The 27,951-nt window shown below is 37.3% G+C and overlaps 1 long non-coding RNA gene across 2 annotated transcripts in view; it reads right to left on the bottom strand.

The window, feature by feature from the left end:
• LOC105666984 overlaps positions 1-27,951 on the bottom strand; it is a 62,381-nt gene that overhangs the window by 17,845 nt on the left and 16,585 nt on the right. Inside the window, exon 4 of one of the 2 annotated variants that reach the window (XR_007227077.1) lies at positions 18,152-20,307. The exons of the other annotated variant lie outside the window; for it this stretch is intronic. This is a non-coding gene — a long non-coding RNA (GDP-D-glucose phosphorylase 1). Of the gene's footprint in view, positions 1-18,151; positions 20,308-27,951 lie in introns of those variants that run through there. 2 annotated transcript variants of the gene reach the window in all.

Below are 27,951 nucleotides of genomic sequence, written 5' to 3'. Positions count from 1 at the left end.
TGGTATACTTCGTTTTTTTTTCATTTATTTATTAAAATTCACAATTTGTCCAATTTGGACATTTGGTGGAATTTTTTAACGGTTAAATTAGCATGTTGGTGGCTACCCCAGCGGGGTACCATCCTCGTGTTTCTTAGGTTATGTCCTTTATAAGGTCTGCTGGGTGCTTCCTTTTTAGCCTTCTGTCCATATTTATGGTTTAGTATGTTTCCGCAGCTAGCCGGTTTATGTGTGTTGCTATTCTTAATTTGTATTTCTCGGAGTATCTGCTAATTTCTTCCTTGACCGTTGGCATTCCCAGGTCCCTTCGTATATCTTCGTTTCTGACGTACCATGGTCCGTTTACTATTGTTCTGAGGATTTTAGCCTGTATTACCTCTATTTTGTTTATATGGCTCATTGCTGTCGTCCCCCATAGTGGTATTCCGTACGTCCAGATTGGTTTTATGATCGTTTTATATATTTTTAACTTGTTTTCTGTGCTTAGTTTGGATTTTCGGCTTGTTAGCCAATGCATTTGTCTTCTTGTTTTCTGTATTTTTTCTACTATTGATTTGATGTGTAGTTTCCAGGTGAGTTTTTGATCTAAGTGGAGTCCTAGGTATTTGACATGCTTTGTTTGCGTTATATGCGTGCCGTTCAATAGGATGTTTGGTGGTATCTTTTTCCGTAGCGTGAATGTAATATGGTTGCATTTATTGGGGTTTGCTTTTATTTGTTTTTCTTTTAGCCAATTTTCTATTTTTACGATATGTTCTTGTAGTATTTTGACTGCCGTTTCTGGGTTAGTATGCCTGACTAGTATAGCTGTGTCGTCCGCGAATGTCAATACTGTGCTGTTGGTAGTTGTTGGTATGTTCGCCGTGTATAATGTGTATAGTATTGGGCCTAGGACGCTTCCTTGTGGTACCCCGGCCTTGATGTCTTTAACTTGAGAATGTGTGTCCTTGATTTTTATTACGAAGGTTCTGCTGCTTAGGTAGGATTTTATTAAGTGGTGTATTTGCTCCGGGAATTGTTTCCTAATTGTTTGTAGTAGACTTTCATGGTTAATTTTATCGAATGCTTTCTCTATGTCTATAAAGAGGGCTGTGCAGTATTCCTTGTTTTCTAGTGCTACTATTATTTCGTTTATAAGCCTGTGTATTTGCTCTATCGTGGAGTGTTTGTTTCTGAAACCAAATTGGTGATTCGGTATTAGTTTTTTTGTCTCTATTATTGTTTTTATCCGGCAATATATTATTTTTTCCAGTATTTTGGAAAATACTGGAAGCAGTGATATTGGTCTGTAAGATGCAGTTTGGTGCGGGTCTTTGCCTGGATTATGTAACATTTTGATCTGTGCTAATTTCCATGGTTTGGGGAAGTATTGAATTCTTAGAATTGCATTGAATATTATTGTCATTAGCCTTATTGCTTTTGGCGGAAGGTTTTTCAAGATTTAGCATTGATTAGGTCGATTCCTGGCGCTTTGTTGTTTTTTGTTTTATCAATTATGTTTCTAATTTCTTGTGCCGATGTTTTAGGTATGGTGTATTCCTTGTCGGATGTGGTAGTAGTGGTTTGCGGATCCTCCTCCGTATGTCTTTTGAGGTTGCTGTTGTTGATAATGTGTGGCGTGAATGTGTTGCAGAGGTGGTTGGAGAATTCTTCAGCTTGTTCTTCGTTGCTTCTTGCCCATGTGTTATCTGCTTTTCTGATTGCCGGGACGGGTATTATTGGCTTCCTTATTTTTTTCGCGGCTTTCCATAGTGAATAGTTGGTGTACTCGTGTGTGGAGAGTGTCCCTATGAACTTTGCGAATTCGTTATCGTTGTGCTCCTTTATTTTGTTTTTTATTTCCTTTGCAAGTTTGTTTAAGTGTTTTTTGTTTTCTCGGGTTCTGTATTTTTGCCATTTTGCTTTTGCTTTTCTTTTTTCTTTGATTTTGTCGAGTATTTCTTGCGGGATTGTTATTGTTTGTCTGCTGGTTGGTTCGGGAATAGTGGTTGTCCTTGCTGCTTCCTGAATAGTTGCTGTCAATGTTGCTACTGCCTGTTCTATGTGTTTAGGAGTTTTTAACGGGATGTTGCAGTTTATTTTGCTTTCTATTATTTCTTTGAAAGTTTGCCATTTGGTGGTTTTATTGCATAGTGTTTCTGGTTTGCTATAGTGAATTGGTTTGTTTCTGTATTCAATTATTATGGGTGTATGATCGGAGCTGAGCTCGAGGTTGGGTGTTATTTTTAGTTTATTTGTGTTTAGTCCCCTTGTAACTGCAAAGTCCAGAAGATCTGGTTTTTTGTTCAGGTCAGTCGGCCAATGTGTCGGTGTTCCTGTGGATAATATATTCAGGTGATTATTTCTAATGTATTTTTCCAGTGTTCTGCCTCGAGGTGTAATGTTTCTTGACCCCCAAAGCGTGTGCTTTGAGTTGTAGTCTCCCGTTGCGATGTACTTGTCCCCTAGGTCCTGGAAGTATTCTTCCCACATTTGTGTTGTTATTTTGTGTCGCGGAGGCACATATACTGCTGACAACTGGAAGTAGTTGCTGCTAGTTTGAACTGTCACAGTGGTTGCTTGTAAATATTCTTTGTTAACTTGGCTGTGTAGATAATGTTTGATATCGTTTCTGACTATCACTGCTGTCCCTCCGTGAGCTTTTCCTGAGGGGTGTTTGGTATCATTTATGGTGTAGTATGATATTTTCAAATAGCTTTTTGTAGTGAAGTGTGTTTCTGAGACAAGTAGTATGTCTATATTATTATTGTATATGAATGTTTTAGTTTCTATGGCCCGTTGTTGTAGGCCGTTTGAGTTCCAGACTGCTATTTTTAGAGTGTCCGTTTTTATTTTTTGCTTAGCACGTTTGTAATTAGTTGTAGCATGACTGTGATTTGTTGGGTTTGCTGTTTGAGTACTGCGTTTTGTTCACTTATCATTCTGGTTAGCATTTCGGTGTTCTTTGTGGATTGTTTGAGCAGTTCTTTGATTTCTGCAGTGTCATTGTTACTATTGCTGTGGTATTGGTTGTGTGTATGTGTTGGTTGGCTGGTTACTTGAGCATAGCTTAGACCACCAATGGTGTTGGTGCTGATAGGTTTGGTGTTTATTGCTTGCTCTGTATTCGGTATTATTTCTGGTTTTGTGCTGTCCTGATGGGTTTGTGTGTTAGTGCTTGTCCTGCTTCGTAGGGGCGGGAACAGTTTACGTTGTAATTGTTTTCTTACTTCACATCCTTTATAGCTGGCTGGGTGGTTTCCGTTACAGTTGAAGCATTTAACTTTTTCTATTTTTCCAGAATATGATGCCCACCTTATGTTCACGAGTTAAATGGAACAGCTGAGCGCTACAATAGAACAATCATGAATTCCGCTAGATGCTTATTACATAATTCAAAACTAAATATTAAATATTGGCCGGAAATAGTTATGTTGAGGTTATTCGTTATATAAAGAGAGAACGCGTGGATAAAGTGTAAAATACAAAATATATATTTGATTTAATAGTGAAATACAGAAATAAAATTTGAGCTGGTCCAGATCCGCACGCTAGCAATGGTACTTTACAACTGAAAACCCCGAAGCCAATGTCGCCTGTCTACTGTTTATGGTTTGCCTCCCTGCTATTCTTTTGTCTATATACTGTCGATGGCTTCAGCGCTTGAGAAAGCTAAAAAGACGAGATGTGGAGTTTTCCTAGAAGTGGCGACCACTTCAACACCCTCCCCAAAACTCTACATCCCAACAAACAATTATATCTTAATATTTTTCTAACTCTCGTCGTAAATATCTGAACCTTGATTTTGTCAATGTCTTCACAAATACATTTTCCAGCTGCCTTTCTCTTTTCCATTCAAATTAATTTATTACTAAAAACAAATTACGAGAAGACTAAACAGATCATGTAGAGTTTTTTTTTTAGAAGTGATAGTCACTTCGACACCCTCCCTAAAAACTCTACATCTCTATAAACAATTACCTCTTAACATCTTTTTTATTTTTCAAACCTAACTTTTGTCTTAAATATTCAAATCTTGGTTTTGACAACGCCTTTGTACATATATCTGCCAGTTGCTCTTCGTTTGTTACATATGTTTCATCAATTTCGCCTCTATTGTATAAATCTCGCAAGAAATAATATCTTACGTCAATATGCTTACGTCTTTGGTGGAATTCTGGAATCTTAATTAATTTTACGGCACTAGTATTGTCTATACGTAGCATATACTTAAAGATCTCTATTTTACGTTCAAAAAATATTTTCTTTAGCCACATAATTTCTTTCGCTCCTGAGACTGCACTGACATACTCAGCTTCTGTTGTGAATAGAGCTACACATTGTTTTCGCTCACATTGCCATGTAATGGCCGCATTCGCATACTTACATACAACGCCCGATGTCGACTTTCTTGTTTCTTTGTCGCCTGCATAGTCAGCATCGCTAAAGGTTTCCAGACCGCCTGCTTTGTATATAAGAATCCCATGTCTGCGGTCCCTTTTATCTAGCGCAAAATTCGTTTGACTAATTTCCACTGATACTCGTTTGGATTCTCTAAATGTCTCGACGCTATTGCACGCTAATGTCTGGCCTACTTACGGTTTGTTAAAATATTAAGTTTTGTTGGGAATATGATACATTTACACTGTACATGTGAATGTGTGTGTAATCGTCAGAGGACGTCCGGGTCTTGATTGAGACAAAAGACAAGAGCAGTGGTTAGAAGTATCTGGAAGAGTCGGTTGACAACAAGCATGCGTGCGAGTAGCATTTTGAGGTCTTAAGAGTATAAGATATATGTGTAACAGTTGTGTGCTAAATAAAGGGAATTATATGTATTTCCGAATCCATTCTATATCTTTTCAAGTTTCCTACGGCTTCTCTGTATGGTGCGTTACAATCATTATTGTCTATGTTATTTTTGCTCCAATTAGTCTCGATAGGTGTAGAAACACTGTTTGATGAATGAGAAAATGAATGATGAATATTGAAAAATGAAAAATGAATATTGAACCATCTTTTAATCTATTAATTTCAAGTCCAAGAAAACTCTTTACTTCTTTCGAACTCATAATTTTGAATTCTTTATTTAAATCACTGAAAAATTTATCGATTAGAGATTTGTCTGAAGCTGCTACCAATCCATTGTCTACGTATATGGTCATCAGCATTAATTTGTCATCTTCTGTATAAATATAAAAACAAGGATCTGCGTTACTCTGATAGAATTTTACAACATCTTGGAGACTGCTTTAAGCCATATAGACTTTTTAGTAATTTATAAACGCGATTCGTAACCATCATCATAACCTTTAGGTTGTTTCATATAGATCTCTTCTTTCAGACTTCCATATAAAAATGCGGTTTTAATGTCAAACTGTTCAAAGTGTAAATTATTTTTGGCAGCAATACCGAGCATTAATCTAATTGTGTCAAACCGAGCAACGGGACTATAGGTTTCCTTATAATCTATGCCTTCTTTCTGTGAATACCGTTTTATTACAAGTCGCGCTCTGTATCGTTCCTAATTGTCCGGATTTAGCTTTACCGTTAAAACCCACCTATTACTAAGTATCTTTTGATCTTTTGGTTTTTCTACAAGAATCCACGTCTTATTTTCGTAGTGCGATTTCATTTCATCATTCATAACCGTTTCCCATAACTCTTTCTTTTCAGATCTCATCGCTTCGTTAAAATCCACCGGTAATTTTTCCGCTACGTACGTTACTGGGCTACCATAAAAATCGGTTCGTTTGATCTTACCTCTATCTCTCAATTGTCTCACATTCTCGCTAGTTATAAAAGGTTGTTTTTCAGGTTCACTCTCTGCACTTTCGTACTTACATGCTCTATCGCTCTGTGCATACACATCTTCGCGTTCCACAATTTTCGGTAAACTTAAATTAACACATTTTCCAGTTTCTAGTTCGGGCTTAAATATTACGTCACGGCTCAATATTACATTTCTTACGGTCGGCACGTACACTCGATAGCCTCGTCCGTCATCTAGATAGCCTACCAAATATCCTTTGTTAGCCTTTTTGTCCAATTTTCTTCTCTTTTCCGCAGGTATGTGTGCAAAGCACTCAGTACCAAAAACCCTAAACTTTTCTATATCTGGCGGTTTCCCGTACCACAGTTCATATGGTGTTTTCTTGTCTTGTCTTGTCGGCCCGGTCTTATTTATGACATGCACTGCAGTGTTCATGGCTTCGGCCCATAAAAACAGCGGTAGATTAGATTTCGAATATAACATCGACCGTCCTGCTTCTACTATTGTTCTATTTTCTCTTTCTGCGACGCCATTCTGTTCAGGAGTGTATGGGACGTTAATCGTATGTTTAATTCCCTGACTTCTTAAAAATTCTTTAACCTCTTTATTTTTGAATTCTTTCCCTCCATCACTATGAATTTCCTTGATCTTATCATTGAATTGTTTTTCGACTTCTAGGCAAAAAGTTCTTAACTTTTCGATTACTTCTGACTTATGTCGTAAGAAGTAAATCTTTGTGAATTTAGAAAAATCATCTTTAAACGCAAGAAAATACAATTTCTTGCCTAATGACTCGACTTCCATAGGTCCACATACATCCGTATAAATAATTTCGCGAGGTTTAGTCGCACGCTTGATTTTCTCGTGAAAACTCGATCTATGATGTTTCCCGTACGCGCAACCTTCACAGAAAAAGTTACTATCCTCTACAACTTTTATATTCGAATTCTTTAAAAAATCCTTAACGCGTCTGATGTTTCGATGACATAGCCGTTCGTGCCATAACTGCAGTGTGTCCGCGTTTGACTCCGCTCTATTGCTAAGATTACAAACTGACGGTATGATAACTCGCATATCGACCTTATATAAATTTCCGATAACAGAACCCCTTGCTATTATTTTCTGATTCTGTAAAAACATACAGTTTATCCCTTCCCTTAAGATACAGAAATCTATGCCTCTTCTTGTGACGGATCTAATGGAAAATAGATTTCTTTTCATACCTGGTACATACAAGACATCGTTCATTGTACATGCTACCCATTTGCCGTCCACAAAAGTCTCTACCTTGATTTTTCCTTTGCCGTACGCATCCATGAACGGTACCATCGCCGATTTCTATCTTCACCGTGTTATCGAATTTTTCGAAGACGCTAAACCATTCTTGTCGTCCTGTCATGTGATTCGTAGCTCCTGAGTCGATTATCCAAGCATCATGGTTTGCCACTTGTATCGTTGAGGTGCTTCCTAATAGACCAATTCCGCTGTGATCTCGATTTTCATTTCTGGGTTCCTAGTTGTCTCTACTGTTGTTTCCTTTCTTATTTTTAAACCAATTTTTGTTATTATTTCCTTTTCCATTCGCATGTAAAGCATCTAAAACAATCCTTCTTTAGATGGCCACCTTTTCCACAGTTGAAACAGCTTGGTCCTTGTTTCTCGTATTCAGGTTTGCTTGACTGCTTCTGCTGTTCCCTTTTGTAATTGTTGCCTTTTGTTACCAGAGCCACCGATGTTTCCTGGTCGTCTTTCTTCCATGTGATTTCTTCCGCCATCAACCTGGTACTAAGCCTGTCTAAGGTCTTCTTTTCTTCTTCCACCGAATCCCACGCACTGTGAAAATGGTCAAATTTGTTCGGTAACACCGATAAAATGCGTGTTATCAGCATTTTCTCGCCAATTTCGCTCCCAAGAGCTTTCATCTTCGCCGCTATCAATTCCAACTTTGATAAGTTGTAAGATACATTTTCAGATTCTTCCTATTTAAAATTGAAGAAATGCTTCTGGACCATACTTAGATTCTCATCCGACTTCATGTCATATACTGTACTCAACTTTTTCCACATTTCATGTGCTGTTGTGCAACATAAAAGAAGATCCAACGGTTTCCTTCCTACTGAGGTCACAATTAATTTTCTCGCTAACCGATTAGCCTTAAAAAATTTTCTACGGGCGATTTCTTTCTCCGCATTGTTACCTGGATGACACAGATTCCCTTCACACATGTTGATCAGGTCATCTTCCTCCAAAAGTGTATGCATGACAAAACGCCACTGGAGTCAGTTTTCTGCGTGTGCCCGTATCTTTGGCACCTTTTGCATTGCACTATCTCCTTTTTGATTTGCGGTGGTTCGAATTTTACGATGGCGTTCATTAGGCGACTGGTGTTGTATATTTCCTTGTTGTTGGGTTTCTGTTTTAGGTCAATAAAGAATAGGGATAACGGGTCTTTCGTGACTCTATGCCTTATGTTGCTGACATTGATGACTTCGTGGCCGAGTTTAGATAGTTCGGTTTTTAGGTCGTCGATGTCTGCGGAGTGGTGGATGTTTCGTAGCACCACCCGAAAAGGTCTTTCTTCTTTGAGTTGGTAGGTGTGGAAATTGGCGTTCAGGGCCCTAAGTGTTTTGGTGAGTTTCCTGTAGGCTTCTGGATTTGTCGGCAGGATTTTGACTTGGTTGTTGGTAATCTTCAGGTTGTAGTCCTCCTTGGAGATATCTCTCTCTAAGGACTTGATCATTGTCTGGATGTCGATGACATCATTGACAAATATTGGTGGGGGAGGGGGGCTTCTCTGTGCTTGTTGGTTTGGTGGCGGGCCTGCGATTTCCATGGCGTCGTTTGCGGAATCTAGTATTGCGAACCTATTGTGGGTGTTGATTTGTGTTGTTTGCTGTTGGTTTGAGTTTGTGTTTGGTGATTCAATTTTGCGTGTTTTCGCCTTATTGGCGTCGTTGGCGCGTGGGGGTAATTTCATCGATTTTTCTTTTGTTTTTTCCACATATTAATAAATCATCTACGAATAGAATTAAGTATATAACATCATCGTTCTCATACTTCATATACAGACAATAATTATTCTCACTTCTTTGAAAACCTAATTTTTTTATATACTCGTCGAAACATTCATACCAAACTCTTGAACTTTCACACAATCCATATAACGCCTTTGATAGTTTACATACTTTCCCGTTTTTATCGTTGTAACCCATAGGTTGTTTTACAAATACTTCCGATTTTATAGTTCCGTTTAGGAATGCTGTTTCTACATCCATTTGCATAATCATCAAACCACATTGACAACAATAAGATAGTAATAACTTCAGCGTTTGCATTTTTGCTACTGGAGAGCATAAATCTTCCAGTATTTCCTTTTGTTGGAAGCCTCGAACAACTAGTCGCGCTTTCTTACTATTATCGGATTTATTCGCATATACCCATTTCAAATCTAATACCTTTTTCTCTTTTGGTTTCTCTACTAATTGCCAGGTTTTATTTTTGACTAAACTATTTATTTCTCGATCCATTGCTTCCTTCCATGATCTGCTATCATCTCCACATAAAGCTTCTTCATAGGTTTGAGGACTGTCTGCGCTAACTACATTCACATAAATGAAATATGAGCTCGTTTGGCCATATCTTTGAGGTTTCTTTGTTTCCCGGACCTGACCTTCTCAAATTATTTTCTATGTCCTCAAGTTTTTCTTCTGATTCGTTATTTAAGTTTCTCTCCTTTTTTATTACAACCTGCGCGACCTTTTTGTTACTTGTTTCACATTCATGAATTTCGTTTATATCCGAATATTCGTCAAAATCCCTTTCCGTTTCATTATCTGATTTATCCTTTCCTTGAAATCCTACTAAACTTTCATTTTCACCTATAAATTCTACGTGTCTTGCAATTATAATTTTATTATTAACTAAGATTCCATATCTAACGTTTTCATAACCTACAAGTATTCCAATATCTGCCTTTTTGTCCCACTTCGAATTTCTTTTAATTTCAGGTATTCTTACGAAAACTCTACTTCCGTACAATCCTAAATTATTTATATTCGGTTTCCTTCTTAACAATATTTCGACTGGTGTTTTACTTTCATACATTTTCGAAATGGTTCTATTTTTTAAGTACGCCGCGGTTCTATCTTGTTGAAGTGGTCACCGCTTCTAGGAAAACTCCACATCTGGTCTTTTTAGTTTTCTCAAGCGCTGAAGCCATCGACAGTACATAGACAAAAGAATAGCAGGGAGGCAGACCATAAACAGTAGACAGGCGACGTTGGCTTCGGGGTTTTCAGTTATAAAGTAACACTGCTAGCGTGCGGATCTGGACCAGCTCAAATTGTATTTCTGTATTTCACTATTAAATCAAATATATTTTGTATCTTACACTTTATCCACGCGTTTTTCTCTCTTTATATACCGAATAACCTCAACAGGTTATGGGCCCAGGGCTGTAAAGTGTAAGATAGTAACGCGAAGTGAATAAATTGTCAAAGTATTGTGCTTAGTAAAGTAAGTGATAGTGCTAAAATGGAATCAGCAAGTGCGAAGATGTTACGTGGCGGAGAAAACTGACTCCAGTGGCGTTTTGTCATGCATACACTTTTGGAGGAAGATGACCTGATCAACATGTGTGAAGGGAATCTGTGTCATCCAGGTAACAATGCGGAGAAAGAAATCGCCCGTAGAAAATTTTTTAAGGCTAATCGGTTAGCGAGAAAATTAATTGTGACCTCAGTAGGAAGGAAACCGTTGGATCTTCTTTTATGTTGCACAACAGCACATGAAATGTGGAAAAAGTTGAGTACAGTATATGACATGAAGTCGGATGAGAATCTAAGTATGGTCCAGAAGCATTTCTTCAATTTTAAATAGGAAGAATCTGAAAATGTATCTTACAACTTATCAAAGTTGGAATTGATAGCGGCGAAGATGAAAGCTCTTGGGAGCGAAATTGGCGAGAAAATGCTGATAACACGCATTTTATCGGTGTTACCGAACAAATTTGACCATTTTCACAGTGCGTGGGATTCGGTGGAAGAAGAAAAGAAGACCTTAGACAGGCTTAGTACCAGGTTGATGGCGGAAGAAATCACATGGAAGAAAGACGACCAGGAAACATCGGTGGCTCTGGTAACAAAAGGCAACAATTACAAAAGGGAACAGCAGAAGCAGTCAAGCAAACCTGAATACGAGAAACAAGGACCAAGCTGTTTCAACTGTGGAAAAGGTGGCCATCTAAAGAAGGATTGTTTTAGATGCTTTACATGCAAATGGAAAAGGAAATAATAACAAAAATTGGTTTAAAAATAAGAAAGGAAACAACAGTAGAGACAACTAGGAACCCAGAAATGAAAATCGAGATCACAGCGGAATTGGTCTATTAGGAAGCACCTCAACGATACAAGTGGCAAACCATGATGCTTGGATAATCGACTCAGGAGCTACGAATCACATGACAGGACGACAAGAATGGTTTAGCGTCTTCGAAAAATTCGATAACACGGTGAAGATAGAAATCGGCGATGGTACCGTTCATGGATGCGTACGGCAAAGGAAAAATCAAGGTAGAGACTTTTGTGGACGGCAAATGGGTAGCATGTACAATGAACGACGTCTTGTATGTACCAGGTATGAAAAGAAATCTATTTTCCATTAGATCCGTCACAAGAAGAGGCATAGATTTCTGTATCTTAAGGGAAGGGATAAACTGTATGTTTTTACAGAATCAGAAAATAATAGCAAGGGGTTCTGTTATCGGAAATTTATATAAGGTCGATATGCGAGTTATCATACCGTCAGTTTGTAATCTTAGCAATAGAGCGGAGTCAAACGCGGACACACTGCAGTTATGGCACGAACGGCTATGTCATCGAAACATCAGACGCGTTAAGGATTTTTTAAAGAATTCGAATATAAAAGTTGTAGAGGATAGTAACTTTTTCTGTGAAGGTTGCGCGTACGGGAAACATCATAGATCGAGTTTTCACGAGAAAATCAAGCGTGCGACTAAACCTCGCGAAATTATTTATACGGATGTATGTGGACCTATGGAAGTCGAGTCATTAGGCAAGAAATTGTATTTTCTTGCGTTTAAAGATGATTTTTCTAAATTCACAAAGATTTACTTCTTACGACATAAGTCAGAAGTAATCGAAAAGTTAAGAACTTTTTGCCTAGAAGTCGAAAAACAATTCAATGATAAGATCAAGGAAATTCATAGTGATGGAGGGAAAGAATTCAAAAATAAAGAGGTTAAAGAATTTTTAAGAAGTCAGGGAATTAAACATACGATTAACGTCCCATACACTCCTGAACAGAATGGCGTCGCAGAAAGAGAAAATAGAACAATAGTAGAAGCAGGACGGTCGATGTTATATTCGAAATCTAATCTACCGCTGTTTTTATGGGCCGAAGCCATGAACACTGCAGTGCATGTCATAAATAAGACCGGGCCGACAAGACAAGACAAGAAAACACCATATGAACTGTGGTACGGGAAACCGCCAGATGTAGAAAAGTTTAGGGTTTTTGGTACTGAGTGCTTTGCACACATACCTGCGGAAAAGAGAAGAAAATTGGACAAAAAGGCTAACAAAGGATATTTGGTAGGCTATCTAGATGACGGACGAGGCTATCGAGTGTACGTGCCGACCGTAAGAAATGTAATATTGAGCCGTGACGTAATATTTAAGCCCGAACTAGAAACTGGAAAATGTGTTAATTTAAGTTTACCGAAAATTGTGGAACGCGAAGATGTGTATGCACAGAGCGATAGAGCATGTAAGTACGAAAGTGCAGAGAGTGAACCTGAAAAACAACCTTTTATAACTAGCGAGAATGTGAGACAATTGAGAGATAGAGGTAAGATCAAACGAACCGATTTTTATGGTAGCCCAGTAACGTACGTAGCGGAAAAATTACCGGTGGATTTTAACGAAGCGATGAGATCTGAAAAGAAAGAGTTATGGGAAACGGTTATGAATGATGAAATGAAATCGCACTACGAAAATAAGACGTGGATTCTTGTAGAAAAACCAAAAGATCAAAAGATACTTAGTAATAGGTGGGTTTTAACGGTAAAGCTAAATCCGGACAATTAGGAACGATACAGAGCGCGACTTGTAATAAAACGGTATTCACAGAAAGAAGGCATAGATTATAAGGAAACCTATAGTCCCGTTGCTCGGTTTGACACAATTAGATTAATGCTCGGTATTGCTGCCAAAAATAATTTACACTTTGAACAGTTTGACATTAAAACCGCATTTTTATATGGAAGTCTGAAAGAAGAGATCTATATGAAACAATCTAAAGGTTATGATGATGGTTACGAATCGCGTTTATAAATTACTAAAAAGTCTATATGGCTTAAAGCAGTCTCCAAGATGTTGTAAAATTCTATCAGAGTAACGCAGATCCTTGTTTTTATATTTATACAGAAGATGACAAATTAATGCTGATGACCATATACGTAGACAATGGATTGGTAGCAGCTTCAGACAAATCTCTAATCGATAAATTTTTCAGTGATTTAAATAAAGAATTCAAAATTATGAGTTCGAAAGAAGTAAAGAGTTTTCTTGGACTTGAAATTAATAGATTAAAAGATGGTTCAATATTCATTTTTCATTTTTCAATATTCATCATTCATTTTCTCATTCATCAAACAGTGTTTCTACACCTATCGAGACTAATTGGAGCAAAAATAACATAGACAATAATGATTGTAACGCACCATACAGAGAAGCCGTAGGAAACTTGAAAAGATATAGAATGGATTCGGAAATACATATAATTCCCTTTATTTAGCACACAACTGTTACACATATATCTTATACTCTTAAGACCTCAAAATGCTACTCGCACGCATGCTTGTTGTCAACCGACTCTTCCAGATACTTCTAACCACTGCTCTTGTCTTTTGTCTCAATCAAGACCCGGACGTCCTCTGACGATTACACACACATTCACATGTACAGTGTAAATGTATCATATTCCCAACAAAACTTAATATTTTAACAAACCGTAAGTAGGCCAGACATTAGCGTGCAATAGCGTCGAGACATTTAGAGAATCCAAACGAGTATCAGTGGAAATTAGTCAAACGAATTTTGCGCTAGATAAAAGGGACCGCAGACATGGGATTCTTATATACCCTGCGAAGTTCACAAAACAACACGTGACGCCCATCTGTCGAAAGCGAGTCCAACAAACCAAGCCAAGCGTTCGCAAACGTGCCAGTGAAAAGTGAAAAATTCAACGCCACTAAGCTCTGATCGAAATCACAGCCTCTCGACTAGTCATTTCACATTGAATTAACTAGATCGACGATGGCCCAATCACCCCTAACGGGAGCTACGGAGCGTATTTACAACAACGCTGCTCTTCCTCCCCCGTGGCAAAGGGGCAATACACCCCATCTTGCAAACGACCCTCAAACGAAAAAACGCAAACTCGAAGCCAGCAGGGGCAATGTGAGCAAAAGGCAAGCCAACCCGCCAGCCAACCAAGTGACTATCCACAACAGGTTCGCGATACTGGAGGCTGAGGTCGCCATGGACACAACCACAGAGGTAAATAAACAACATACACAAAAAACCCCCCTCCCCCGCCAATCTTTATCGATGATGTCATTGACATCCAATCTATGACAAAGACAATCCAAAAAGAAGTCGGCAAGGACGAATATAAACTGAAAATCAGCAATAACAGCATTAAAATCCTGCCAGCCAACCCTGACGCATACAGGAAACTAACGAAGTTGCTAAAAAACCTGAATGCCAACTTCCACACTTACCAACTCAAGCAAGAAAGACCATTTCGAGTGGTGCTACGCAACATCCACCACTTAGTCGACCTAGATGAACTAAAGTTCGAACTTCAAAATCTTGGCCATGAGGTAACAAACATAAGCAACATTAAACATAGAATCTCAAAAAATCCACTATCACTATTTTTCATAGATTTAAAACAAAAAGCAAACAACAAAGAAATCTACAACATCAACCGGCTGATGAACTCCATAGTTAAGTTCGAGCCACCTCTTGTAAAGAAAGAAATAGTACAATGCAAAAGGTGCCAAAGGTACGGCCACACGCAGAAATACTGCAACGATAACTTCCGGTGCGTAAAATTAGCAGGTAGTCATCCCACTGACCAATGCGCTAAATCCCCAGAAACCCCCGCGAAGTGCATCCACTGTCAGGGAGAGCATCCTGCGAACTACAAAGGATGCTCAGCCTATAAACTCTACATAATATTAAGTATCCAAAACTGAGACCCAAGGACATAACCATACAAGAATCTAAACCCCAAAAACTCACCTCACCATCAGTATCCTATGCGCAGGCAACACAAGGAAACGTAAACAACTCGAAAACACACAGTGTACACACAGAAAATAGAATTCCCACCCCACAAAACATAGACAACTTCACCAGATTCGAAAAACTTATCGAGAAGCAAACTGAGCAAATTAACAACTTGCTGTCACTACTCACACTCTTCATGGACAAATTCATACGCACAGAAGTAAAATAAAACCAATGCGAATAGCTCTGTGGAACGCCAACGGTATAGCTCAGCACAAATTTAAACTAGAACTATTCTTAAAACAACAGCAAATCGATGTGATGCTCATATCCGAAACCCACATCACCGACAAAAACTACCTCAAAATACACGGCTACAACTTCTACCACACCCAACACCCCAGCGGAAAGGCCCACGGCGGCACCCGAATCATAATCAAATCAAACATTAAGCACTACGAACTTCCACCATTCCAGAAAGACTACCTCCAAGCAACAAACGTAGCAATAGAAGACTGTCATGGTACAATCACCACTTCAGCTGTATACTGCCCTCCCAGACACTCCATCGCCAAAGAAGACTTCGACAACTTCCTGGACACCCTGGGCAATAGATACATAGCCGGAGGAGACTACAACGCTAAACACACCCAATGGGGCAGCAGACTGGTTACAGTAAGAGGCAAAAACCTCCTCAACAGCATAATAACCAACAACCTCAACTACCTTACCACATACGAACTCACACACTGGCCCACCGACACAAACAAAATACCCGATCTCCTTGATTTCCTCATAACTAAAAATATCTCGTCAAGACACGTCCAAATCAATTCCTCGGCTGATCTCTCCTCTGATCATTCCCCCGTGATAGTAACAGTCAGTTCAACTATCATCGAGAATACACCTAATGGCAGAACAAAATAACCCTCTACAAGGCCGTAATAAAACCTGTCTGGACCTACGGAATCCAACTATGGGGAACAGCAAGTAACTCCAACATTGAAATACTCCAACGCTTCCAATCGAAAACCCTAAGATCCCTAATTGATGCACCTTGGTACGTTACCAACGAAGCAATCCACCGTGACCTCAAGATACCTACAGTCAAAGATGAAATACACAATTCCAGAAGCTGATATATCACAAGAGTCAACAACCACCACAACCCACTAGTCACCCAACTACTGGACACGACGGACCAGATCCGCAGACTAAAAAGATAATACCCTCTAGATTAAATCCTTAGTTTCTACTAGAATCAACAATATAAAGCTATTATAATCCATGTCATTGTATCACGCCAAACTAAGTTACTGAAAATTCTCAACGAGAATTGATTGTAAATATTCTAATAAATAAAAAAAAATTTATTTAATATGTGCTTTATAAGATATTTGTAGATACACATTGCACGCGTCTCAGCATTCTTTTTGTCGCACCATCTTTTGTACCACCACGCGTACGAAACAGTTGCATTCTTCTGTTTTACAAGACGCTACGCACGCACATACTCTCACACAAACTCATACTCATATGTATGTAGCTGTTTTCAGAGTGTTATAACAGAGTATCAATGAGGAATCTGGCTCTTGCTCTGGTTCACGTCACCGATCATGTACACCTCCCCCGCACATGTTAAGGCATTTAAGAATCTTATTGTTCCAGTGTGCATCATTAACGCCTCGTCGATAAACACACGAGAGTACTCCTCTTTTACTCCGTTAACCAATACCGACGCGACGGTCCTAACGTCACGCAACCAAATTTTCTCCGAGACAGTTGGATATCTCCTCGCTAATTTATCTCGTATTTCTTTCGCGCCCTTCTTCGTCGTGGTCAAGATAATATCATTCGTCCTAGAAAAAACCGGAACGATAAACTGATTTATCAAATGGGCTTATCACACCCAGGCGGTCCATTAACCCAAGTTATATTGGGCAACGGAACAGATGTCACATCAACACCCCTAATATTATTCGAAATCTGCTGATTTAACATGATCTCAGTTTTACGCGAAACTAGAACATATCTACAGTCGGTATCAAAATGTGGATTTTGTCATCAAATTTTACATACTTATCTTTTACAAAACCAAAATTATACTTTTTTGTATATTCTTTGACTAACCATCTCTTAATGATGTTGTCGACAAGTTAAAGGATTTTTCCCCTAACTGACGAATAACATCTAAACTAATTTTTAAAGAATTATCACCGATGAACGAAATATAAAAATCATATTCTTTCGGGTTAAATGAGTCAGTCAAAAGGGTTGAATACCTGAATTCTATCATAGCATTTACGAAATTTGTGTGGAAATCTTAACCAACTAAATATTCCGGCAACCGGGCCATTGCCAGATCTACGTTTGTCACTTTCGGGAAAACCAGCGGTAAAGACTGTTCCACCGCCATAATCTCCGATGGAACTAAGGTCATTAATGGGTGCAAATCTACTGCGAGTGCTGAACAGATGGAAGTGTTTCACCATTCATCTCAAAAAGCAGCCAGGACGAGAACGTTAATATCGTCCGCTATCTCCAGAGTGACTGTTCCCAAATCAGACGGCAACCAACATAAAAACTTTTCTATCTCCGTCGCCGTCGCAGCGGTCGCGCAAACTTTCGGCAATATATCTCTTCGAAGCATCCGCGAGTGCCGTCTTCAGGTTTAGACCTCGCATCTCACACAAATGAGCAAAAGTGGCCACACTCTGGTTCACACGGATTGCTTGGTCGTCATTATCCCCTAGACCACCTATACGTGCGTCCGAAAATATCACGGAGGCCATGGCATTACTCAGCAACACAGGTTCGCTAAACGTGTCAACGTGGTACAATCCCGCGTGCGCACAGACCAGAGATGGTATATAACAATCCCAGGAAACTGTCGCGAAAAGGTACCCAAAAACATGCCTGACATGTAGGTAACCGTTATTGCCTCCCGCTTGGACGCCATTCTGACATTCTCTCACAAAATGCCCTGCTTCCCCACATTTGAATCATCCTCCTTTTTTTGCAGCAAATGCGTTAGTTCTTCTTTCTCCATGATCAAATTTATTTTGCATTTCAGCTATTTCGATTTTATTTTTCACATACGCTACTGTTTCATCTTCTTTCTTCAAGGCATCAACCAAATCTCCCATATAGCTATATGCTTCGGATAAGATGTTTAGCAAGTAAATCAGTTTTTCCTTTTCTTTCACTTGTGCACCCGCATTTTTTCATACATTTACTAGCTTATCAAGCCTTATTTTTCCACTCTATTTCTGCACACAATTTGTAGCACTGTAAATTCCTTCAAATACATCTCGTCTAACTTTTTCATTATTCCATATGCCGTTTGTTCTTCACTAATAAATTCTAATTGCTTATTTGAGATGTAAGTTATATTTATTGCCTTCAAATCATTTTTCCCCCAGTCTGCATTATCTGTACTAGTCTTTTTTCTAATTACGACAGTATCACATTTTTTAAGCTTCAGAAACATGGTAATTGTTTTCTTCTACATATTGTAATCCTCTCCATCAAACACCGGTATCGTGATTTCCTTCCTTTCCATTTTATTTTTTTTTTCTTTTTTGTTTATTCTCAAACGTTCCCGCGTGTTCGAAATCTTCCTATTGTTTTCTTACTTAACCTTTGGTGTCGTGATCTTTTCCATAAACGTCTCGAACTTTTATTCACTTAATGAAACTCATTCACTGATTAAATCCCCCGAACAAACCAACCAACAAAATCAACAGAACCATTAACCATGCTCTGTTGCCATGTTAAGATATATTAATTTTAGTTTTTCAGCACTGTATCATATTTGGATCTTGCCTTGAACACTTCTACTCTATTAGTGTTGCTCTTCTTAAGATATCGTTCTCGCAGGAGGTTTATAGCACTAACAAAAACCCATCGCCCTTACCCAACAGTTCTGGTTATCATGTGACGCTCATACACATACGTGTGTGTTCACTCTACGTTTCCTTACTCTCGCACGTACAATACCAATGTACTATATATTCAACAAGTAAGTGCAGCAAAGGCACATGAAGAATCTGCTCTAGAACTTTTATAAGACGAGGTCATCGATAACAATGATGTTTATATTCAAATTGAAATATATATGATCGAGCCACAAATACGCTTCGATTTAAATCCATTTGAATGGTAGAAGGCTAAGGCAAACAAGTATCCAACAATTTCCGAACTTACCAAGAAATATTTAACAATTCCAGCAACCTCGGCGATATCGAAACGGAGTTTTTTGTATGCTGGAAATATTGTAACAAAAAGAAAAAAAGGGGGGAAGGAGCCGTTTACTTTCACAAAATTTTAATACTTCAGTTTTCTTATTTGAAAATAAGAAGTTAATAAACTAAACTTTATTAACCAAAACCATGTTTCTTATTTTCACCTGCAACCTAATAAATTAAATGTCATAAAAAATGTACATATCTAAATATTCTGACATTTAATTATAAAATAAAACATGAGGTACGGGTTAATACACGTGAAACTATACATTTCGATACGTGTATTCGTGAATCTCAGTACACGGATGCATATATAGATATTATGATCCCTGTATCCCTGTATTTTGATATATGTGTAGCCGCGTATTTCAATACCCGCGTATTGAGAAGTACACGGCTTAAAACACGGTAATATTTACATTAATCCAATCGAATCAAATACAGACATGAATCATAAAAATCTGTTAATAAATATCTTATTGCTTAATGCAACCCTAATTATGATTATGAATGTGAACGTGATCCAGATAATAAATGATTTTCAACAATAAACGATTAACACGTTCGTCGCCACATCACCCATATCTACATGACGGTTATACTTTCGTAGGGGCCCCGTCACCAAAGTATGGGTGACGCTCTTTTTGTTCGAGTTAATTAAATATAGGATATTACATATAGGATATACAACATAAAAATATTAAAAACACATTATACCATACATTTTATTAATTTATATTCTGGATAAAATATTACATTATGCTATATCGCATGGTATTCGTTAAAACATTCCAAACACATTTGGGATGATTTTGGGTTGTAGTTTTTTTTATGTTTTTTGTCGCTTCTTCGCGTGAGACAGTTTGCTTCTTCTTCTTGTAACATAGGGTGCACATCCTTCTTATAGGCTTGCCCTCCTGATTCTTTCGTATCACCAAATGGTGGGGCACCTTCTTCGTTTTCTTCCGATGGTTGCCGGACACACTATTTTCTGAGAACACATTGAACCATTCGGAAACGAGAATTTCCCGAAATTTTCTTATCGGTATTTTTTTCTTTTTTTTTTTTTTTTTTTTTTTTTTTTGTTGCTGTTTGGTACACAATATGAGCATTTGCTATAGTTGTTCCTAAGAGTAAATGTGGTGCTAATTTCCGATACCACTTGATGCTGTTTCATATCGTAGTGGCATATGAGACCACCTGGTCACTTCTATCGATGCCAGTTTTTCCATTATTATATACATGTAGTATCTTAATGGGTCTTAGAGGAAAGGACAAGTAATGATGTTTTGATTTAATTAATAATATTCGAAGCAACGAAATAATTACAATGCTGTCGTACGTCTTATTTTCAGACGCGGCTTTCGACTTCCCGATTCACACTCTTCGGCTTCTACACTCGCTCGCTCTCGCTTCTCAATTCACACTCTGCACACCTTTTGCATCCGTTCTCTCCGGCTTCTCAACTAATACTAACTTTAACGTCTCTTTTGTCTTTTCCCGTCGTTCGAGACACGTGTCCCAAAACGCGCGTGGCCAGGGTCACGCGGGCCCTTTCCACGAAACTATCCACTTAAAAAGGACCGACGACACATTGATGTACCCGACGATGCCGCGGCTCTCGCAACATTGTTTACGATTCGGCAGATATCTTAGGCCTTTTGTCCACGATACTACATACAATTACCACCAAAGGTTTCTGTTTCGGAAGACATCCATGATATGTAGAATTCGTGCTTGAAATCATAATGGGTGCATATTTTGTTGTTAATATTCCAACATTTCGAACGTCTCCCCACTTGGGCACACCCATACCGAGCTTTCCTCCGTATTCACATCAGAATAAACTTGAGAGTTACATCATCTCTCACGGTGACTAGAGTTCCTGCAATCCCTATAACTCTCACCGTTCCTACATCTCAAGAGTTCCATCATCTTTCGCGATGCCTAGAGTTCCTACAGTCCCTATAGCTCTCACCGTTCCTACATCTCTAGGAATTTCATCATCTTTCGCGGTGCCTAGAGTTCCTACAGTCCCTATAACTCTCACCGTTCCTACATTTCTAAGAGTTCCATCATCTTTCGCGGTGCCTAGAGTTCCTACAGTCCCTATAGCTCTCACCGTTCCTACATCTCTAAGAGTTCCATCATCTTTCGCGGTGCCTAGAGTTCCTACAGTCCCTATAGCTCTCACCGTTCCTACATCTCTAAGAGTTCCATCATCTTTCGCGGTGCCTAGAGTTCCTACAGTCCCTATAGCTCTCACCGTTCCTACATCTCTAAGAATTTCATCATCTTTCGCGGTGCCTAGAGTTCCTACAGTCCCTATAACTCTCACCGTTCCTATATCTCTCAGAGTTATCCTAACCGAAATACGGGGATCGAACTATTCGTGGTGTCGATTATTCTAATCGTAACAGGAATTTACGACTCCCGTTGACGCGTATTCTAACGACCGCGTCTCCCCGCGATAGCTCGAAAATACATTGGGCATATATTTGTTTGTGCCGTACAGTTCCAACGACATGCATCCTAAACTTTAAAAATTTCACTGCTAACTGATAGCTCGTATAAAAGTTGTTGACGGACAAAGCTCGTCCTTCATTTAGCAATTCAGCTGCAAGTTCAATGCAGACGTTTTCAGCCATGCTAACTTGCTTACTTCCGGTGATTTCTCGTCTAGAATATACTTTTGCAGACCATGTGTAACCTTCGGTGAAACACAGTTTGTATAGTTTTATATCATACTTATGTGATTTCGTCGGTATGTACTGCCGGAATGTTAGTCGTCCCCTCCAAGGAACCATTGTCTCGTTGACTATAATATTGCCTGGTGAAAAAATTTGTTTGTAACTGTCTATCAATATGTTTATGAGTGGTAAAACTTTTTTGCTAATAGCAATTCAAAGCGATTACATTATGTAACAAGCGGTGTCTGTACTAGACCCATCCAAACCATTAGTTCGATAAATTTTATAATTTCTTTGGAAGTGGTGGGTTTCCGTCTCCTATGTCGAGTTTGATCGATCACTTCATGTTGATGTAATTTTTATTCTACATATCTATTAGTCTCTGTAACTAAAAGGCTTAGCACTTTTTCATCAACGAATAACGAAAGCACTTATTTGCGCTAATGTCAAACGGCAAATCCATCAGAAGTCCGCTTTTTCCGGTGAACGGAAACGTCTGTTGCCTGTTAGCGAATTCATTCCATTGAATATTGTTCAATGAATTATCAATAGAGTTGAATTTCTCTTCTTCGTCTATGGCAAGTTCTTCCAACATGTCTTTGATGTCTTCGCCTGCAAATGCTTCCTCAATATCCGAGTCCGAACTCGATGAAATTCTATTTATAACTTTTCTTCTAAAATTCGCTATTTCGTCGTCGCTACTCTTCTCACTTTCAAATGTATTTTCACGTTGTTTGCTGAACATTTTGAAGATGAAAAAATCACTGATGTACGTCTTACAAGTATGCTTCTCGACTAAATGAAAGATCTGAGATATCTGCCATGAGATCCCTCGGAACACTCTAGCTGGAAAGCTTATCGCTTTCTCCATTTCAAAACTAAATAATCTTTTCTTTATAATGAATCGAAGGCGATAAACAATAAATTCCCGCTTATCGCTCTATTTACGTTCTGCGTATCGGCGGTCGGATTTGGGCCCCGCAGGAAACATAGTCGAATCACGCTGGACGACGAATGTGTTAAGAGTATAATTGTAAAAATGAATCCTTTTTTACTCATTGACTCATATCTTGGGACTGAGCTTACAGCATATGTAAAAATTGTTATTTTTATTTATTTTATTCTTATTCACATGTTGTGTTGAAATCATGTTCTTATATAGTTCAATTTACTTCAAAGTTTAACGATCAATATTTTATATAGAAATAATTTATTAATCAAGATAACATGATTTTGCAACAATAAAAATAATTTTAATAACATCGTTAAATGGAAAAAGACACAAGAGATTTGGTTCCTATCTTTCGTCTTTAAAAAACGTTCAAAAGGGAAACAGATATTACATCATTTTCGTTTTAAGTAATCCCGAATTTAAAAAACTACATTCTTCTAAATATTATAGTTGTCAAGATAATGTGCAATTGCAAGAGGAAACTTCAACGGAAACTCCACGGATTCTATAGCGAAGGAGCACGGACACCTACTTGGTCAAAAGAATAGTAAATTGGCTTTCGCACACTATGTAAACAGTAGAGCCGAAATACGTTCCGAAGGTAGCGATTCTTCTTCTGCTAAAAGTGTCATGCCTCTCAACATGAATCCAACTGACAAAAGTACCGAAAAGCAAAGCGAACTAATTGCTACTTTGATTGAACAATTTCAAAGCCTAACTCACGAGTATAGAAGCTTTAGAAATAGTACCGATGAAATCATTGAAAGTATGAAACAATTTACAGAAACTAGCGATAGAAACTGCTCCAAAGAAATAGTAATCTTGCAAAAACCATAGAATTGAAATACGACACCGGAACCGACCAGTCACAGATGACCATCCATTTTAGAAACCGCTACCGATAACGTAACAGATGACGAAACTGACGGATCAGACGCTTTACAAAGATTACGAAGTAAAACTAGTCACGTCACAATTGGACCAAGAAACAGCTACGACGAAGAACAAGGCGTCCAAGCAGAAAAGGTCATACGTACTGTTGAAACAGTACGGGGTCAAGACGACGTAATTGTGGAAGACTTTATCCTATCAATCCGAAAGTAAGAGCCATGACAAAGTGTGCAAGTGATAGAGAGCTACTATTTGACCTTATACTCATCGAAAGTATAACCGACGAAAAAAAAAGCGGAAAAAAATACGATACCTGAATATTAACTCGCTTGGAGACTTATATTCGTGTTTAAGACAACACGTATCAGCACCAACCACTATTAGTAACTGCTGGGACAAATTGAAAAATTTAAAGCAAGGAGCAACAGAAAGCGTATAATCTTTCAACTCCAGATTCCGACAACAGCTCAATGAATTAAATTACGCGGTTTAAAACGAAAACCGCACGACGCGTAGCTATGGATATTGAAGAATGCGAAACACTTAAGACACATTTGCTCAATTTACGATACGAAATAGAACATATGGTAATAGCTAGCGATCCGAGAAACCTGAACCTCGCCCAACGACTAGCAGCCGACAGAGGACAATGGTTACGAGAAGTAAATCGTGTTACCAACCGCCGAAAGAACCAATCTAACAGCACTACGCCAGTATCGAAACGAAATGCTACCGATCCACGATCACGAACTTTTACTCAGTCATCTAACCAACCATCAGGTGACCGCATGAAAATAAATGTTCCAAGTGTCAACGAATCGGACACGTAGCCGAAATCTGCTGCTCTAGAAAAAAAATTTTCTATTCGCCAACCAAGGAAAGGTCCCAAACCAAACAACGAAGAATCCGGAGAAAACGTACCTAGAGTCAACTGCACCACTACCTGAAGATTATTGTCAATCGTATTGCAACGAAGAAACAGAGAAAGAGACAGATTCCTCATCGACACTCTGTTATAACACTCTGAACCGTTACTCTGTTATATTGGTACATTAAATTTTACTATCTATTGAGATATACGTAATTTTGTGTGCTACACTGGATTATCCGCGTAGTATTTACATACATATGAATATGAGTTATTGTGAGAGTATGTGCATGCGCAGCGTTTTGTAAAACAGAAAAATGCAAGTGTTCCGTACGCATGGTGGTAAAAAAGGTGGTGCTACAAGAAGAGTGCTGAAACGCGTGTGTGACATCGACCACACCTTAAACTACGTCAGAGATAAGACTTTCTCCCCTACCTTCGGACTCTTTCGCACACGGCACCACTTCATCATCATCATAACCTACACCGAGCCCCTCAACATGCCCAAACTAAAACATATATAAGCCGAATCTTCAGCAAGCTCAGGCAGTTCTTGTTCAGATTTCTCTGATTCAGAATATTATACTACTCATGTAAAACTATTGTAATCATTGAATTTATAATAAAGTTTGATAACAGAATGTTAAGAGCTGGGCTACGGCTCAACCTTCTTTTTTTATAATCTAAGTCACAAGTTTACGTGACACCAGTGTAGAATGATTTTTTTTTATTAGAAATTAAAGAATTCAAATTTGATTATTTTAATTTTATTTATTTATTAATATCTTTTTTAGTTAAAATTCCAATATATATATTTCATGGGTAATTAATTAAAGCTCATGTAGAAGCTTCATTTTTTAGATCAATAATTTTGGCTTCAGTTATATTAAAATTAGAGAGATATGGAATATTACGTTTAATTTTAATTTTTAAAAATAAATTTATTAATTTATCTTATTATTTAATAATAATTAATTTATTTGGAATATTAATTTTAAGAATGTGTTTGTTTCAATTTGATATAAAATTGATTATTGCTATATCTTCAGTAATTCATATAGGAATTATATCTATAGGAATATTAAGGGGTTTAAAGGTTGGTTTATTAGGTGGTTTATTAATAATGATTTCTCATGGGTTAGTTTCTTCTGGTTTATTTTATTTAGTTAACATAATTTATAGACAAACTAATAGACGAAATATTTTTATCAATAAAGAATTAATTAATTTAATACCTTCAATATCAATAATGTGATTTATAATATGTATTTATAATTCAGGTGCTCCAATTTCTTTAAATATAGTAAGTGAAATTTTTTTATTAATAAGATTAATTAGATGATGCAAATATTTATTTATATTTTTATTTTTTTATTGTTTATTTAGATTTATATATTCAATTTATTTATTTAGTTTTATTCAGTTTGGAAAAATTTCTGATCTAAATATAAATTTAATAAATAGAATAGGTGTGCAGTGTGAGTTGAGAAGCGAGAGCGAGCGAGCGTAGAAGCCGGAGAGTGTGAATCAGGAAGTCGAAAGCCGCGTATGAAAATAAGACGTACGACAGCATTGTAATCATTTCGTTGCTTCGAATATTATTTATTAAATCAAAACATCATTACTTGTCCTTTCCTCTAAGACCCATTTAGATACCACATATATATTAATATATAATTAATTATATATACATATATAAAAATTTAAAAAATTTATTAATAGAATATAGATTTATTAATTTATATTTAATTTATTATATAAATGTTGATAATAAAATTTTTAAAATAACTATAAATTCTAAAAAATATTATTGTTTATGTTATACTTTATTTAAAAAATATTTATTTATTTATTTATTTTGATTTATTTGAAAGAAATATGGTTTTATATAAAAATTTAAAAAATTTATCGATAGGGCATGAGCCTATTAGCTTAAACTTAGCTTATTATATAAATGTTGATTTAAATATTTTTAAAATAACTATAAATTTTATTTATTTATCGGTGTGGACTGAGGACATATATATATATGCGTTTTCTGTAAGTGCCCGGCATGGACTAAGGACGCATGTATGGGTTTTTCAATTTTTCCGAACACCTACGCAGAAGTAATACTATTACGTTTGTGTGAAATAAATATAAATGCATTCCTTACGGCAGTAAACAAATGCCAATAGTGCCTCGTTATTGTTGAAGTGGTCACCACTTGTAAGAAAACTCTACATCTGGTTTTTTTAGTTTTCTCAAGCACTGAATTTTTCACACACAACTAAATTATTAACTTGTGTTATATTTACTAAATTTAGTTTTCTAGTTTATTGTTTTCTAGTTTATTACCCAAATTCTAGTTAACTGTAAATTTCAATGTTTATAATAAACAATTAAAAATAACTAAAAAATAATGCTCTTGAATCATTTAATCTCGTGCAAAAGGATTACTATAACTTATTACGATTTGCGCTTTGAATAGTCAATCAACAGAGTTCACTCTAACGAAAAAGTATTCCGTCCACAGCGATCGTCAGTGCTAGACGCGCGCCGTCCGTACGGACGGCATAGGCCGCGAGTATTTAGCACTCAAAGGGTTGATACAGATAAGGAAGAGAAGGATTGTTCTTAGATGAGAGAAGGAGAGCTTTAGGAGCTCTAGGCCCTTGAGAGCTATAGGAGCTGTCAGACTTCTGGATACTGCGAGAGCCGTAGGAGACTCTAGCCCGTGTAGGCACCTTGAGAGTTGTAGGAAACTCTGAGAGATATAGGAACGGCGATAGTTATAGGGACTGTAGGAACTCTAGGCACCGCGAAAGATGATGGAACTCTTAGAGATGTAGGAACGGTGAGAGCTATAGGGACTGTAGGAACTCTAGGCACCGCGAAAGATGATGAAATTCTTAGAGATGTAGGAACGGTGAGAGCTATAGGGACTGTAGGCTTAAACTTAGCTTATTATATAAATGTTGATTTAAATATTCTTTAATAATTTTAAATTTTTAAAAATTTTTATAGTTTATTAAAAAATATATTAATTATTTTTTGATTTAATAATAAAATTTAAAAAATTATTAAAAGTATATAAATTTATTAATATGAATATTTATTAAAAATAAAAAATTTTAGAAATATGTTATTATCGTTTATAATTTATTTAAAGAATTAGATTAATATTAGTTCAATTTCAAATAAAAAATTTTTAAATTTATTATAGAGTATAAATATATTGATTTAAATTTAATT

Source organism: Bombus terrestris, chromosome 17 (assembly GCF_910591885.1).
Source record: "Bombus terrestris chromosome 17, iyBomTerr1.2, whole genome shotgun sequence".
In the NCBI taxonomy this organism is placed as follows: domain Eukaryota; kingdom Metazoa; phylum Arthropoda; class Insecta; order Hymenoptera; family Apidae; genus Bombus; species Bombus terrestris.
The sequence above is the reverse complement of the archived record's forward strand: the minus strand, read 5'-3'. Positions and strand labels throughout refer to the sequence as shown.